Source organism: Castor canadensis, chromosome 12 (genome assembly GCF_047511655.1).
Source record: "Castor canadensis chromosome 12, mCasCan1.hap1v2, whole genome shotgun sequence".
Taxonomy (NCBI): Eukaryota; Metazoa; Chordata; class Mammalia; order Rodentia; family Castoridae; genus Castor; species Castor canadensis.
In genome coordinates this window covers 74,272,610-74,288,829 of record NC_133397.1, presented here as the reverse complement: position 1 = coordinate 74,288,829, position 16,220 = coordinate 74,272,610, and the positions used below count along the sequence as shown (strand labels likewise).

The window sequence follows — 16,220 nt, the reverse complement described above, 5'->3', positions numbered from 1 at the left end:
ATGCTGGAAGTGACATGAGGATAACATAGGGATCAACACACCAGTAAGAGACTGTGAATTGTGACCAATGGGCAACTTAGGGAAGGGCAAAAGCCTAGGGCTATGAAAAGACAGAGATCTAAGATCACATCTGACATTACCTGTGTAATGTAATGTAATCTAGCTATCTAGATTTGTGCCCCAATGTTCTTGTCTATAAAATGAAGGGATTGATATAGATGATTTCTACATTCCTTTTCAGCTGAGGGCACTTTTAGAAATGCCATAGATTTAAATTTTCTGGACTTAGACAAGGCACATAAAAAAGAATTTTATTTACTTTTGAACAAAATGTCAAAGTGTGAGTTGTGGTTACCAACATTAAGTGGTTTAGTATATAGTGGGATTACTAACTATAGTTTGTAGGAGTTATTAGTGGGAGTGAGAACTAAGTTATATTTGATATCTATCAAGAAGTAGGTGTATCATGATGTGCCAGTATGATCTATCTTCTCATAAAATTTCTTTATGACATTTATGGAGATACAAGCATGTGTGAATGGTTGAAGATTTGGAGAGATGGCAAGGAAGATGAGGGTTTAACATGTCAACCTTAATTTTCATTCCAGTGTCTCCCAATGCCTAGTGTTCAACTCTCTCCACTTTTTAAAATCCTAAAAAGAGGAGTTTGAAAGAGTAGAGATGTAGGCTTGACAGTAGCATGTGAGAAACACAAAGCCACAATCTTTACTTGGTTCATGGACCCACTTCTGCAATCTGATGAAATACATATGCATGAAGTAGTATACACACATACATGTAATTTTTTTGTACATCATGTTCAGAAAGTTCATGTGTTCTTGAAACCCATCCATGTATCAAATAAAAAGTAGCTGAATTAATAGATTCAATCAACAGCATGGTGTGGTTACTTCGAATCCCATGAACTCATAGATGATTCAATAGAAGTAGAATGTTTTAGTGAAAGTCTAGATCTAATCTGTTTGCAACAGCTGACACTGAGAATTTGTGCTTTGTTCTCTTTCAAGAGATGTAGATAAAATCATTCACTTTCAGAGAAGAATGGTCTTGGGATCTTTTTGTGATATTCATCTTTCCATTACTATAACAAAATACCTGAGATACTCAACTTAAGAAGAGGAAATACTTATTTTGACTCACATATTTGAAAGTTTCATTCCATGTTGAACCCTTGATTTTGGGCCTGTGGCAAGATATGCATCATGGTGAGAGTAAGTGGTAAAGGAAACCAGTTTGTCATTTTGCTAGGAACAAAAGACTGGAAGAAGACTGGAAGAAGGGTGGGTCCTGATATCCTCTTTAAGGGCATACCCCCAACGACTAGAAGACCTCCCACTTGGCTCCACCTGTTATATGTCCCACCATCTCCCAATAATACCATGGACAGAGGACCAAGTCTTTAATATATGGGCCTTTGGGGAACACTTAGCATTTATAATGTGCAGAAAAGCTAAAGAGCCTCAGAGAGCTCATCTAGAAGAAGAGATATGAAGAAGAAAGGCAGGGGAACACCTAGAATTGTGACTCACAAGGCTTGAAGGAAGTAGACTCAAGCATTCAGGGTTTTCACAATAGATGTTGTGATTCAGTTAACCAGAAAGCTAAGTTTATGAGAAACTTGTATTTCTCTGGTGCTTCCATTGGTTGAAGTTTTATTGTACTGAAGCTGATATTTCATGCTCTGTATTTTTAAATGCTTAGTCTTGGAACTGACAACACATTAAGTCTGCAGATAAAAGGTTATGACTTTCAAAACTTTGCTAAAATTTTTCAAAATTTACTTAGCAGCTCAAAAGTATAGGAAGTCTCTGTTTCTTTGTATTCTAGGTAATTTTTTCCAGGAGGTAACACCTGACACTCACTGAGGGCATGCAAATGAAAATTCTCACAATACAATAGTTAAGTCTATTTTTGTGTGCTGCACCCAAGGATTCTATGGAAGAAACAAAACAGGCTCAATCATTAGTTTCTTCTACTTCTTTTGTGGATACTGGGGATTGAACTCAGGGCCTCACACTTGCTAGGCTCTACCATTCGAGCCACAGCTTAACTCCATCATTAGTTATAACAACTTGATATAAGTGAGATTCTCTTCTGAGTTCTGAGAAGAGCTGAATGGGGATGGTGGAGAGGCAGGTTTGGAATAAGGGTAGTAGTCAGAACAAGTGTGGTGGAGGAAGGCCATACAGGGGTCAATTTATGAGTAGTAGAAGCTGGGAATGAGGGTTAGGGTTTGGGGAGAGGAAACAGGCAGTTTTGAGGAGGAAGGGGGACACCAAAGATGAGCTTCACACATTTCACAATTATGCCAAAGTTGTGAGTAAATGTGAGAGGATGAGCGAGGTTTATGTTCAGAGTCAGATCAAAAATTGACTTAACAGTTTGTAATAGAAAGAAAGAGACAAACTTTTCAGACTTGCAGGTGACTTGAAGTGATGGAAATAACTCTCAATAAGGCAGAGCTAAAAGTAGTAAAAGGAAAATGATGGGATGTTCAAGTCCAGTGAGGAAGATAAGTTCTCTGTTAATATAGGAAGCAAGAATGACACTGGCACGACACGAGACCATTATGAGGCAGAACATTTTATTTTATTTTTTAACTTACTTTTATCTTTACTTTTTTATTCACTTATTCATTTGTGCATACACTGTTTGGGTCATTTCTCCCCCATACCCCCATCCCCTCTCTCTCTTCCTATCCCCCTCATTTCCAGGCAGAACCTGTTGGGGTAGAGCATTTTAGGCTGAAGGATAAATAGTCCGGGAGATGGACAGGGTATCCCATTCTGAAATCAGAGCTTTTACACCCACAGTGAGAGAAAATAGGGTCATTGCTTTATGATATGTGACTAAGAAGAACAGTTGGGTATTAGTATAATGTTCTTTTCAGTGATCTCCATCTTGCCCCCCTGTTCTGTTGCTGCATGGACACAGAGAGCCCTTCCCAAACTTTAGCTCTAATCATTAGTCATCAGAGAGTGTGACATTGCTTGAAAGTTAGGGAAAAAAAGGTTATAGTTTTTCCCTTGAAAGCTCCTTGTGTTCTGAGTTTTTGGCTTTCTTTTTAGGATATCTTCACTAAAAACCGTTCTATCACACGATGGCAGCAGAGATATAATCTAAATTTATAAGCTATGATGCATGGATGGATCCCAGTGGGGGGGAAAAGTCTAATTTATGTCTTTCCATATATTTTTCTTTGGTTGGTGTTTGTGTTCTAAGTTTCTGGAGGCATCAAACATAGAAAAGCTCTGTAATTCCAGAGGGGATTGATGCAGACAATATTTCATTCAGAAAGTGCAACCATAAATAAGAGGAGGTACTTTTAAATGGCCTCTAAATTTTTTTGAGATACCACTCAAATGCCTATAAAGCCAAAATCAACTCACTACTTGCATTCTTAATTTTCTCTGCACCTCATTTCTTTTCTGGATAGGGATGATTTTTCAGGATGGTCAGGACAGGAAGAACATTTATGAAAGACTTAGCCTTTTCCTTTATTCTCATTATCTTCATTCTAACTCTGAATGTCTTCTGTTTTCTTCAAAGAAAAAAATTATTGGACCCTAAATAGTGCTAAGTAAAGCCAAAGGGAAGTGTGGAATCCACTAGAGTAGGTTGAGAACTTTGGTTTGGGCAGTTTTGTAAATTTTGCCATTCTCTCTGGATCTTCCTTTCTCAAGCTTCAAAAGGACTCTATTGCCCGACTAAAGTCTTCTTTATCAAGGTTATATATATATATTTTTTCCTGAGAGTGCTCAAATGCTTTTCAGGATTCATCACTCATCCAACACGTAATGGATACCACATGTGCAGCACATGAGGGAAATACACTAGCTAACATTAAGTGACCAGTAATCATGCACCAATCATCAACCATAGTGCTGAGTTCTTCACCCAAATTGCCTCATTTGATCCTCTCCACCTTGCCACGAGGTGGTTAGTAGTATTCATTTTACAGATGAGAAAGCTGAGGCACAGGGAGATAAAAGTAACAGGGATAGACTCCTGATTGGCAACTAGGCAGTCTGGACTTCAAAGTCAATGCTATGAACCATTGAGCTCAGGAGACAAAGAGTCTGTCTTCAGGTAGTTTATAATATAGCAAGAAATGAAAGCCTATAATTTATGGAGGGACAGGCTGAATCTAAGTAAGATGTGATCTTGATGTGTCTCATGAGAAAAGGTTAGTTCAGAATAGGGGTCTACTCATTAAAGGTTTATGAGGGAAAAAAATCAAGAGATAGGAAATTCCTCTACTTAGACAGTTAGACATTTTCTTCTGTTTCTTCTTCACCCTGGACAGTGTGAGGTTTTATTCAGAATTTTTGATAGGAGAGAGAGGAAACCAAATCTCAATTTGGTGGGAAAAATTAGCTTTGGGGGTAGTGGTGACTATTGGTCTGTGTTTTGGGAGGTGTCTTGGCTTATGTGTTTTGTGGGATTGTCATTCTTTCATACTCACTATTTTCCTTCTTCAAATGCTTCCTTCCTTGTATCTGGAAAGATTCCCTTTTGCATCTGTAAAGCTCAGGGAAGATAAGCAGGCAGGCAATGTGGTATGGTGCTGAATTCTAGAGTGAGATCTTTTTGTTTGTTCATGTCAACTTACCTGAGATAGGAAAGGAAGCAGGAATTCAGGTAGATGCTGTTTTCAGGAATAGAGAGTATGCATTTGTCTGAAAGGTCTCCTGTGCTATAATTCTCAGGAACAGAGTGAGGCAGATGGATTATTTAAACTCAGCACCAATCTCTTCATATCAAATTAATTCTTTGCCAAATAAAGGAATTACTAAATTATTTTCTTGGTGAATCCAAAAGTTTGTCTACCTTGAATTTTCTAATTAAGTTGAGAATAATTTGGGGTTTAGTTCTTATCATAGAAATCACTATTATTTTGGAATATTTTTCATTCTTTCTGTGCTTTTCTACATTTGAAATTTGCATGGGTAGGCTACAAATTAGATACCTAAAAATAATTTTTTCTGTACTTCTAGACACACGGAATGATTAAGCTCTTTTTTGCTTAATCTTTTCTAGTCCACCTTTAAATGTCTGAAGTTTGAGAAAACCATCTTTAGAAGATAGATAATAGGATTAAGGCCATTCTTAGGGATCATGACATTAAATGGTGCTAAGGCTACTCAAAATGACAAAAATCCAAAGAATAAAAATAATGTTTGACTTTCATTTTGCTGTTCAGCCATTTGAGCTATTAAAAGTGAGAAAATTTATTATAGTACAACAGTTTATGTTTTCCCATTTCTAAAGAGATAAATAAATAGAGAAATGGGGCCATATTTCTCCAAAGATGAATGGCTTAAGACAACAGAGAGACTATTCACTGAAAGCCATAATGAGGAGGGGCTAAAAATATAGCCACTTTATGATATCCACAGTAACTCTTCAGCTATCTGCATTTCATAGGGCAGCAGAGACCTGACTTATCCTCCATTCAGTGCAGTTATCCCATCTCTTGACACCATTTGTTGGCATTCATGGCATATCTATTTATTTTTACAATAGCCAAAAAGAAGACTGACTTAGAAGGCCTGAGAGTGAGGTATGGGGAAGGTAGGATGTGATGTTATAGTTTTGTCAAAATGGCTGTCTGTGATCTCAAACTGATAAGTGAAAATTGTAGCCAGTTGATCTCATTTTTCATTTCTATGTTGTAAAACATCCATATTAAGAATAAATCATGAAATGGGAAAAGGATCCACGTCTACACATAGGATTACTCCCAGGTTGTGTTTAAATAGTCAATTAAAGTTCCTTTTTAAGGAAGATGCATCTGTTATGTATTGTAGAGAGAAAACTGTCCAGTTTTAGACAATCTCTGCCACCCTTCAGAGGCTTATCCAGGGCAAGTCTGCAGTAATGAGACTATTAGAGCTGATACAAATCCAAACAATAAATAACCCTCTTGAGTAGTGGGAAATAGTGATGCTCACAGACTCACTAGTTCAGGAAGCAGGGGCACATCTATTAATACACTGTATTGTTTAGTCTACTTATCAAAATATAGAGGTAACAGGAATAAATTATCATTATCTCCTTTCCCTATGTAACATCTAATTTTGGTTAACTTTACATCATTCTTTATAAAGTGAAAACAAACCTAGTCAGTGTTATCTCCCCAAAGAGCTCTGCAGCATTAGATAAACTTATTTCAATAGGTCTGTCCAGCCCATGAGCCAATGAGAACTATTTTTCTGCGAATTACTGTCTTCTCCTTATCCACAAAAGTAGGCTTCCAGCTCTGGGTTTATTCTGCATGACTCTTCTCTCTTGCTAAGTATATCAGACGTTAAAATATATTGAAAATTGGGACTCCTCACATTCTCTTTTCCAGGATGGGAAAGGGTGGGGTGGGGGTGGGGGAGAAAGAAAAGAGAGGAGGGTGAGGAAGAGGAGAGAGAGATGGGGGGGGATAGAGACAGAGAGAGGGAGAGAGAGAGAAAGTGAGAGAGAAATAGAGAATATGAATGACAATGGACTAGAAACAAGGCAATGAAAGCAGATATTGTCATAGGCTTGGGGAAGCCATATTTCTCTATAATCAAAGAAAATGAGGAAGTTGAAAAGATTGATCTGGAGTGAAAGTGAAAGTAGAGAAAAAGCAGAAAACAGGTTTGCAGTTTTTTATCTGCTTGATTTTTGTGAGGATCCCTACATCCATGTAATAAATTGCCCCAATTTATTTTATCTAGATCAAATTGGTTCCTGTAACTTACAATCAAAGGATTCTAACTAAAACACAGACAAAAGAAGGCACTGATAATTTATTTGGCTTGTGGATTTATTTCTAATAATTTAAGATATAAATTGAAAATAGATTGTATCCAACTTGGTAGGTCTTCACAATAGGACAGATCACATATAGCAGAAGAATGTACTTTGGGGTTAATCCAGAACAGCTATGGGTGTTGGCCCTTTGCTATCTCTGAGAAAGTGAGCATATTATTTCACCTTCATGAGCCTTAGTTTCCTTAACTTTAAAATGAAAATTATATTTACCTCATAAGATTTATAGACCATGATTTATAAGGCTCCTAGCTAGCACTTAGATACTCTTTACTAGTCACTGGAAGTTTCTGTGAGGCAAATGTTATTTTGTCACTTTCCCCCAACTGGTCCTTCTCAAGATTCATTCAGGAAATGGACTAAATCTCAGCCTGGAGGAGCAAGGGTCCCACAGAGGCTGGAAACGTGGGAGGTGTAGGTAGGCTCAGGAGCTTGAAGGGCAGAAGAGAGAGAGAATAGAGCAGGGCAAATACAAGCTTTGCCTACCTGAGAGTTTTGGTGCTGACCTGCCTATGTGATAGATGCATAAGGGACTGATGATAAAGTTGCAATGATCACACTGCAGAAGTGGTTTCCTTCCTCACCAGACTGAGGTTCTCATGTACTTACATGTTACGTGGCATTTATATTCAGTACTATGTTTTACTGAACCTCTTAAACAGTTTCTCAACCCCAGTTCTAATTTGAGTCCCCAGTTCTTTGTTTTGGGGATTGTTCTGTGAATGGTACAGTGTTTGACAGAATTCGTGTCCTTTAGCCACCAGTGATGACAACTGAAAATGGCTCAGGACACTGTAAATGGCCCTGTGTTGAGTGGTTCACCGGGCTTGTGAGCCACTGCTCTAAAAACATCTTTTTTACATAAGACTGGTAACTTGGCTTTAATCGGGAATTTGCATCAGAAAAAACCACGATATGGTACTTTTCACACCTTGTCTTACAAACTTAGCCCTCATGTAACGTGCACCTTGTGAGAAGGCTGGATGTGGAAGAAGACCTGAGTTTCGACATCTTCCTTGCCTCTTACCCAGTGAGGAACTTGTAGAATGTGGGATTTTGGGTACCTAATTCTCATCTGTCTAGAGTCTAATTGGTAACACAGGTACGGAGAACACTAGCCACATGGTGATTAAAGGCTTGGACTAATCTCTGGGCAATTGTAAAAATTCTTCTACCCCTCAGGCGGTTGTATATATGCCTCACATTCTCAAGCCTTTTGAGGGCATATAGAAAGTAGAGAGCCTCCCCCACCAGGTGGAAAAGCCACTTATTTGCGCAATTGAAACTCACAGATCAAGAAGCTTGGTGGAAGTTATGTGCCCACTGCTGGCAGAAAGAACCAGAGCTCTAAAAGACACAAGAGCCATGTGTAAGGGACCACGCCCTGGCCCCACCTCCTTGAAACTTGAGCCCAGTGAATGACAGCTCTCATTAAGAGAGCTCATTTAGCCCAAAGAGTGAAAGCCCCTCCTCTGGAGGTGGGAGTAAGGAGAGGGGATCCAGAGCTGCATTTTGTTTACTTACATTGTGTCTGCATATGTGTCTATTTCAACTTTCTGACATTGGGAAGAAAATAGGGAGTATTTTTTCATAGAAATAAAAAGGCAGTGGGAATGTAAATTAATGCAGCCACTATGAAAATCAGTATGGAAGTTCCTCAAAAAGCTAAAAATAGAAGCCTGGCACTGGTGGCTGACTTCTGTAATCCTAGCTGTTCAGGAGGCAGAGATCGGTAGGAGCAAGGTTCAAAGCCAGCCCAGAGAAATAGTTTGCAAATAGTTTGTGAGATTCTATCTCCGAAAAACCCAATACAAAAAAGGGCTGGTGGAGAGACTCAAGGTGTAGGCCCTGAGTTCAAACCTCAGTACCACACACTCACACACACACACACACACACACACACACACACAAATTAAATATAGAACTACAATATGACTAAGAAACATCATGGGAAGGAGGAAGCTAAGTCAGGATACAGCAGAGGCACTTTCATACCCATGTTTACTGCAACACTATTCACAATACCCAAGCTTTGGAATCAGCCTGATGCCCTATAACCACTGAATGGATAAAGAAAATGTGGTTTATATACACAAAGGAGAATTATTCAGCCATAAAGAGGAATGAAAGTAATGTGTTTACATGATGGTAAGTGAAGTCAGCCAGGTTCAAAAGGACAAAGATTTCATGTTCTTTCTCATATGCAGAATCTAGGCCCCAAATCAATCTGTCTGTCTGTCTATCTATCTATCTATCTATCATCTACATATATATGACTGTAATTGAGGGATTGTCTGGGAGGAACAACAAAAAGGGAGGAGAGGAAAAGAGAATAATTGGGGGTATATATTGTGTCTATGTATGAAGGTAGCAGGGCAACTCACTGAAAGCTGTTGAAAATAGTGGGGGCGAGGGGAAAAAAGAGGGCAATAGAGGGGGCTAATCTGATTAATGTACAATATACGTATGTATGAAACTGCATAGTGTAATCCTTTGTACAATTAATATACACTAATATTAATGCATTAAAAAAGAGATAGGAAAGCAGGCAAGGGGAGAGTATAAGTGCCTCCCCCAAGAAATGCATCCTTCTCCCTGTTTATAATCCAGACGTGTTTGAAAAAAAAAAAGGGTGGGGGGAAGCGGGGTTGGAGATTTAACAGTCTAGAGTTCAACCTAGAAGGTCTGTCCTATTGCTACTCCCCGTCTGTGTTTTGGATAACAGCAGTGTTTGCACTGATTTGTCATCAGCAGAGTGGACCTAACAAGAGTTAGGGGACTAAAATGCTTGTGTCTCAGAGTGGGTTGGATAGCTGAGTTCTGAGGAGCAGAGAGGTTATCAATTAAGCCTGCTCTTTAAATGGTATTTAAACAAATTTTTTGTTTAAATCTCTATATGATCTTGAACAGGGGGCAACGAACACCATCTGTTTCATTTTGTTTTGCTTTTGGAATGATATAGGGTAACTCCTGCTGACCCTTGATGTGTGCTCAGCATGGCCCACAGTAGGCCCAGACTGCTCTGCTTCTGGGTTTCTTGCCCTGTTTTCATACATGCTTTTGTTTACCATTTGGGACAGCAGCTCACTGTGATCAGAATTTGTTTACCAAAACCTTCCTAATTTCCTGTTGAAAATCAAGCATAGCTGAAAATACCACATGGTTAAACTTATTACAATGGCCTCTAAAATAGGGGCCTAAGGCACATTTCCTTGAGAAGTCATGAATTGTATTAGTTCATGCACTTTTATAGTAACTATTTTGAAAATTAATGACCTCTATGCTCTATTTCATTACACACAAACAAGCATTATTTTGTTCTGAATAGCTAAGGTTTTTAATAACTGACCTTTATTAAACTTATGTAGTAGAATACATACTGGTACGAACCTAGGTTCAAGCAACATTAGCGAGAAATGAACATTTGTAGGAAGGGAATCTATTCTATCATTAGATTTGTCAGTAACTAAAGAACAGCTCAGCAGTAAGAAAAGACTTGGTGGAGCATACATTAAATACTATATTTTGGAAAATACATGCATATATATTTGTCACTAAATCAGTTAGTTGCTTAGCCCAAACAACTTACTAGAAATCATATACCCATTCTTCTTCCTAACAGTGTTTTAAAAGGAGCATTGTTAAGGGCATGTTTTGATATTATAAGATTGCCTTTATTTAAATCTCAAGCTTATTGAAATGCCTACTCTGGAGGCCACCATGAGTGAGGCAGGCAGCCTTGACATTTGTTGGGAAGGGAGAAAGTTGTATCTGGAGAAATGTCTGAGGAAGTCATTGAGGATCAGATATCTTAAATGTGTCAGAGCTCAGGGTCTGAGCTCCTGTTGTACAGGTAGCTTTTGTAGCTTTTCTAATGCCCACGTTAAAATGAAGACCTTTTCTAGAACATAGGCATCCTGGAAATTTATTTGGCCTATTTGGACAGCCTCTCTTTTTTTTCCATTCTTTTCTATGCATTAGGATAATTTCACACCTATAATTTGGAGTTGTCTGGAAAGTCAGTGCTTAAATTTGCTGGATTAGGACTGACAAAGAACAATTAGCATAGTGATTCCTGGGTCCAAATCCTGCCTAAACCTTTATCAGGTATGTGACCTTGGGATGAGATTTTCATGAGATAATATATTTATAGAGTCAGCTTGACACATTGTAAATGCTCGGTAAACTAATGCTTTATAATTTAAAAATCATTACTGAAACACTATTCTTATTTATTCATGGTTTAGTAAAAATGTCCAACAATTTGAAATGCTCAGTGTGGGGAATGTGGAGCTTCAGGGGTTTGGTGGGGATGCTGTGGCCTTCTGAAGCCTCCCTACTCCTCACCTCTGCCCCACCATGTGTGTTCATCCAAAGCAGGTAAGAGACTTATTAAGTTGACCCAATATGATGATGATGATGTCACCTGCACTTTTTCATTATCCTCTAAGAACTCAGTTGATAACTATTATCATATTAGTAGAATGGAAAAACCTGTTAGTCTTCAAAGATCACTTTGAATGTCTGAAATTCCTTCCATAGGTCACTCTTTTGCTAACAGCCTGGGAATTTTTGGAGAAGCAAAGGTGAGAGTTCATCTCTCCATTTTAGAAGTAATAAGATAGGTGGATTATTGAGTCCTCCCATGTCCCAGAAAATGGTGCTTCTATCACAGATAGCAACTTGAACAGGAAGGGCCATGAACAACTTTCAAGGTTTCTACAGGAGTAAGCATAGCACACACACACACACACACACACACACACACACACACACTTTCTCAATGCCTTGCGAAGCCTGTCATGAACTTCCATCAGAATCCCGGCCTTAGGCTTTGGTGATTCATATGTCATTCTCCACTTAAGCTGTAGAAGCAGCAGGTGGAATGAAAGAGCCAGTTCAGAGCAGCCAGATTTTGTTTTGGTTGTCAGCTAAAACAGAAACTACATCATTCTGGACTTGGCAGCTTGTTAGTAGAAAAGCCACTGGGAAGCTCTGAGTTGGTAATTTAGAGCACAGACTTATTCCCTGATACAGCTGCAGAGCAGCAAGTGGTTGTAACATAAGCAAATGCTAGCTTTAAAAAAATGGAACAAGGAAATGGAAGAGCTTATTATTATTATTATTATTATTTTATACCTGTTAATGTGCTTAATGATGTGAGAGTTTTATTTCTTGTTCATTTGGGTTCTCTTCTTACTAACTTGCTTTGACATATATAAGAGAGCATCTCACTCCAATGAGATTCACAAACATTGAGCACCGACTGTGTGCTAGACACAATGCTAGGCGTTGGGAAGTCTTCATTTCCTATTTTAGATTTTGCTTTGAAGACAGATATGCATAGAACTTTAGAATAAAGGAACATACAAATTTCTCTAGAGCACTGGGCAAGGAGTGATTTTGATTATGGAGTGAAAGTAGTGTTCCAGGTTAATAGAGCAGAAATGGACTAGAGAGAGAGACTTCCAGGTGGGGGGAGTCATCAGAGAAAAAGCTGAAGGATTTCACAGTGATTGAGGGTGGGAACTAAGAGAAAAGCAAGAGATGCTCATTCTGTGTCTCTGATGGATATGCTCATATTAAGAAATATTCCTCTACTAAACCATCTTCTCTGGGTGCTGCAGACTATAAACACCCCAAACTGCAAAGGCCTGCAGCAACCTTTTCTTGTCTTATGGAATATAGGAAAAAGAGAAGGAAGCATTACTGACAGGACATGGAGAATAGGAGAAGCTATTAAAACAAAATCAAATATTGAGTGTAAAAAGGCAAATGGATCTAAACTAAATATAGGAAATTCAATAACTTTTGTCTATATATCTATTACTGATTAAAAGATATGAGGGAAAATGTTATCCACGTGAGCAGTACAAATGTAAAATAGCTGTGATTTACCCTAGTGAAAAATTTGATGCAAAGCTTAGATAAAGGAAACTATAAAATGCTATAGGAGCTATTAAAAAGAGAGGTGAAAATGATTTCATTAAATGAATAAAAATGAAATGTTCATAAATGGGACCTCTCAATTTGTAAAAATATTATGGGTTCCTACATTTTTATAGGTTTAATGTGATTCCAATCAAATTCTACCAGGATTTTTTTTGAAACTTGTAGTAAGTGCTACCTTACTAGACAGTAAAACATATTTTAAAGCTCAACTAAAATTTTATTGATATCGAAGCCAAAATGCAGACAAATCAATTAAACAGAGAAACAGCTAAAAAAAAAAAACCCTGAAGCAGACATTTTCATGTATAAGAATTTAGTAGGTGATTAAAGAGTGATTTTTAATTAGTGATTAGAGGATTCATTAGTTTATGGTGTGCTGGGATGATTAATTAAGTATGTGGAAAAACTTTCTAACCCTACAGCACACAGTATACTAAACTACATTAACATTGAATTAAAGAGTTAAAAATAAATAAATAAATTGCATGAGTAATTTTGAGATAATCTAGGTAACTGTGTAAGGGAAATATCCATTTTTCAATGTTAAAAGTAAAGGCATAAAGCATTGCACAAAGATTAGTAGATTGGGTGAATAAAGTAAGTTAAACAAAAATGGAAAAGTATTTTCCACATATAGTTCAGTGGGTTAGATAATTAATATTTTTAAAAGTGCTAGAAGATCAATGCAGAAAAAATAAACACAGAAAGAAAATGAACAAAAGATCTGGATAGACAATTGGCAAAAGATGTTAAAGCAATAATGCATCAAGATACATATTTCTTGTCCACCGAATCTGTAGAGTCTGCCAACATAATTGGTATTTATCAGGGTGGGAAAAATGGGAATATTCTTCTAGTCTTAGTAGTAATTTAATATTCTCAACCTACAGAGAATGATTTAATGACAGTTATTGCAAGACATAAAAATGGTTAACCCCACCCAGAAATTCTCCTAGGAATTTATCCTAAAAAATCATCAAACTTTCATGTGAAGACTTATAAATCATGGTGTTTATCCTAGGAATTAAAAAATCATAGTGAATAATTAAAAATCACTCAATGCTCAAAAAAGGAAATTGGCTAAATAAATTTATATGATAGAATATTATAAAATCATGTTATGTAAGACTTTAATGAGCATGAGCAAATATCCCCATTTGCTCCATGTTGAAAAATAAAAAAGAGACTATGTGACACCAATCTAATTTTGAAAAAATTTAACAGTTGTGTAAATATTTTCAAATTGAATGATAGGAGTACACAGATTCTCTTGTTAAAAGTGATTAAGGTGATCATTAATAAGTGATTAGATAAAAGATTATTTTAATTCCATTCTTTGTGTTTTTGAAACCTACTACAAAGAAGTTGAAGTTGAAACCTGCCCCCCTCCATTTTCAACAGCATGACCCAGAGCATTCTTTTAGAAACAGTAATATCAGAACAAGTAATAATTGGAGTGAAAATCCTGGAAATGAGTAGCAGTGGCTATGAGGACGGTGTCAGGACCCAGGTCCTCCAAATTCATGGCAAGAGGAGCCCGAGGTTCTAGAACAGAGTGTGAACTGCCTGTAAAACATCCCAGACGTCCCCTCCTTCCGGTTCTGTACCCTTCCTGCCCCACCACTTGGACAGAGCAAGAGGAAGTAGTTCAGTTTGTGTGAAACAGAGAGACACTGAACTCCAGTGCTGTGTATGGCTCAACACCTAGTATTCAGTACATGGTCCCTAGCTGCTGAGACTTTGAGAAGTGTCTTTATGTAAAATAAAAGAGAAATGCTTTATTTTTTAAGAAGCTGACAGATTGGAGAACCAGAGGGATTGGCGATTAACATGGCCTGAGGATCTCTTAACTTGTGGGTCAAGAGATCTTTACCAAAAGGGGTCAGCAGATGAATCAGAATTCCTAATACTCCAGGTGAAAATGCAGGGTTACCTAAAAGTGGTCTATAGTTGAGAATAAAACCTGGGCAAATCAGAGGATGAAAATTAACACAAGATTAAGGCTGGGTGTGTTCTACTCACAGCTGGGTGTGTTTTCTCTTGTGCTATTCTGTTCTTCACTTTTTACTATTTTCCTGTATTTATTAAGCACGTACTGAGTACCACCATGCTCTAAGAGCCCTGCTTCCAGACTTCAAATAGTTCAGATCTTAATGGCGCTGCCCTTCATAGTCTGTAATTGGCTCATACTCTTCTGGTTTCCTGCTTTTCTATTCTTCTCTTGAAGGGTAAAGTGAGTGATAATCTGTACTCACTCCTATGAAAATAAGTTGTTTTTTTTTTTCCACTGGGGTTTGAACTCAGGCTTTGAGTTTGCAAAGCAGGTGCTCTATGGCTTGAACCATACCTCCAGTCCACTTTGCTCTGGTTATTTTAGAGATGGGGGTCTCATGAACTGTTTTCCTTGGCTGGCCTTGAACCACTATTCTTCAGATCTCAGCCTTCCAAATAGCTTGGATTACAGGTGTGAGCCACCAGGACTCATCTCATGATTCTAAGTTGATTGCAGGGCTTACCTTCCTTCTCCTGGGAAGGTTATGAATCCTGGGAACACATAAAAGGATGGAGTGTCCTACATCAGTGGAGTATGGTTAAGGAGTCATGGTGGGAGAAGCTTCTTAAATGCAGATTTCTGGGCCCACACCCACATATTCTGATTAAGTGTGTTGGACCCAGGCTATCTTCATTTTTAACAATGCCCTTCATCATCACTTTGAGAAGGCAGAGGCTTTGAGTTCTCGACATCTTGACATATTCCTTGCTTCTTTCATTTTCGGTTTCATAGGTGACAGGTCACACCTACAGTCTCCAGAAGCTTCCATGAACAACTATTAGGCTCCCCACCTGTCTCACTTTCCTGCTGAGCTCCTGTCCTTGAGTCTTTCATGCCACTGTACAACTTGATCAAGAAACAGCACCTTCAAAAGGACTTGTTCAACCTCCTCTTAAGTTTTAAGGAAAGTCCTGGAGAGATTTTCAGCTTCCTCAGTAGAGTTCCAGAGGCTCTTTTGTAGGTCAGCAATGAGGGAAGCAATAGCACAGCAGCCACATCTAGTTGTTAAGAGAGGAGTTTGGGCCAGTCAGTGCAGAATAGCCTTGGACATATGCCTCCTAGGTTGGCTGTGGCAACCTACCCAAACTACCCATTGCCTCTCCCTCCAAAGAGGAAGCAGTATTTGAGGATCTTCTTGCTTTTACTTTACCTCTGTTTACTTGCCACTTTCTATTCTCCCATCCTTCTGTTGCCTTCTGTTTTAGTGCAGTTCATCTACTCTGAGATCTTGGTTGAAGGGGGTGCTGTTTCTCGCACTCCCTCCCTTGCTGGAGTGAGCTTTCTCTCTTGCTCCTTGGTTATTACTGGACCTAACTGGGCTTAACTGGGGGCAACTGGAGATTTTAGAAAAGATACAGGATAGACAGACAGACAGAAAGTTGGGGTC

At 38.3% G+C, this 16,220-nt stretch overlaps 1 long non-coding RNA gene across 1 annotated transcript in view; it reads left to right on the top strand.

Moving 5' to 3' along the window:
• LOC141415049 (uncharacterized) overlaps window positions 1–16,220 on the top strand; it is a 320,350-nt gene that overhangs the window by 37,475 nt on the left and 266,655 nt on the right. The window lies entirely within an intron of this gene.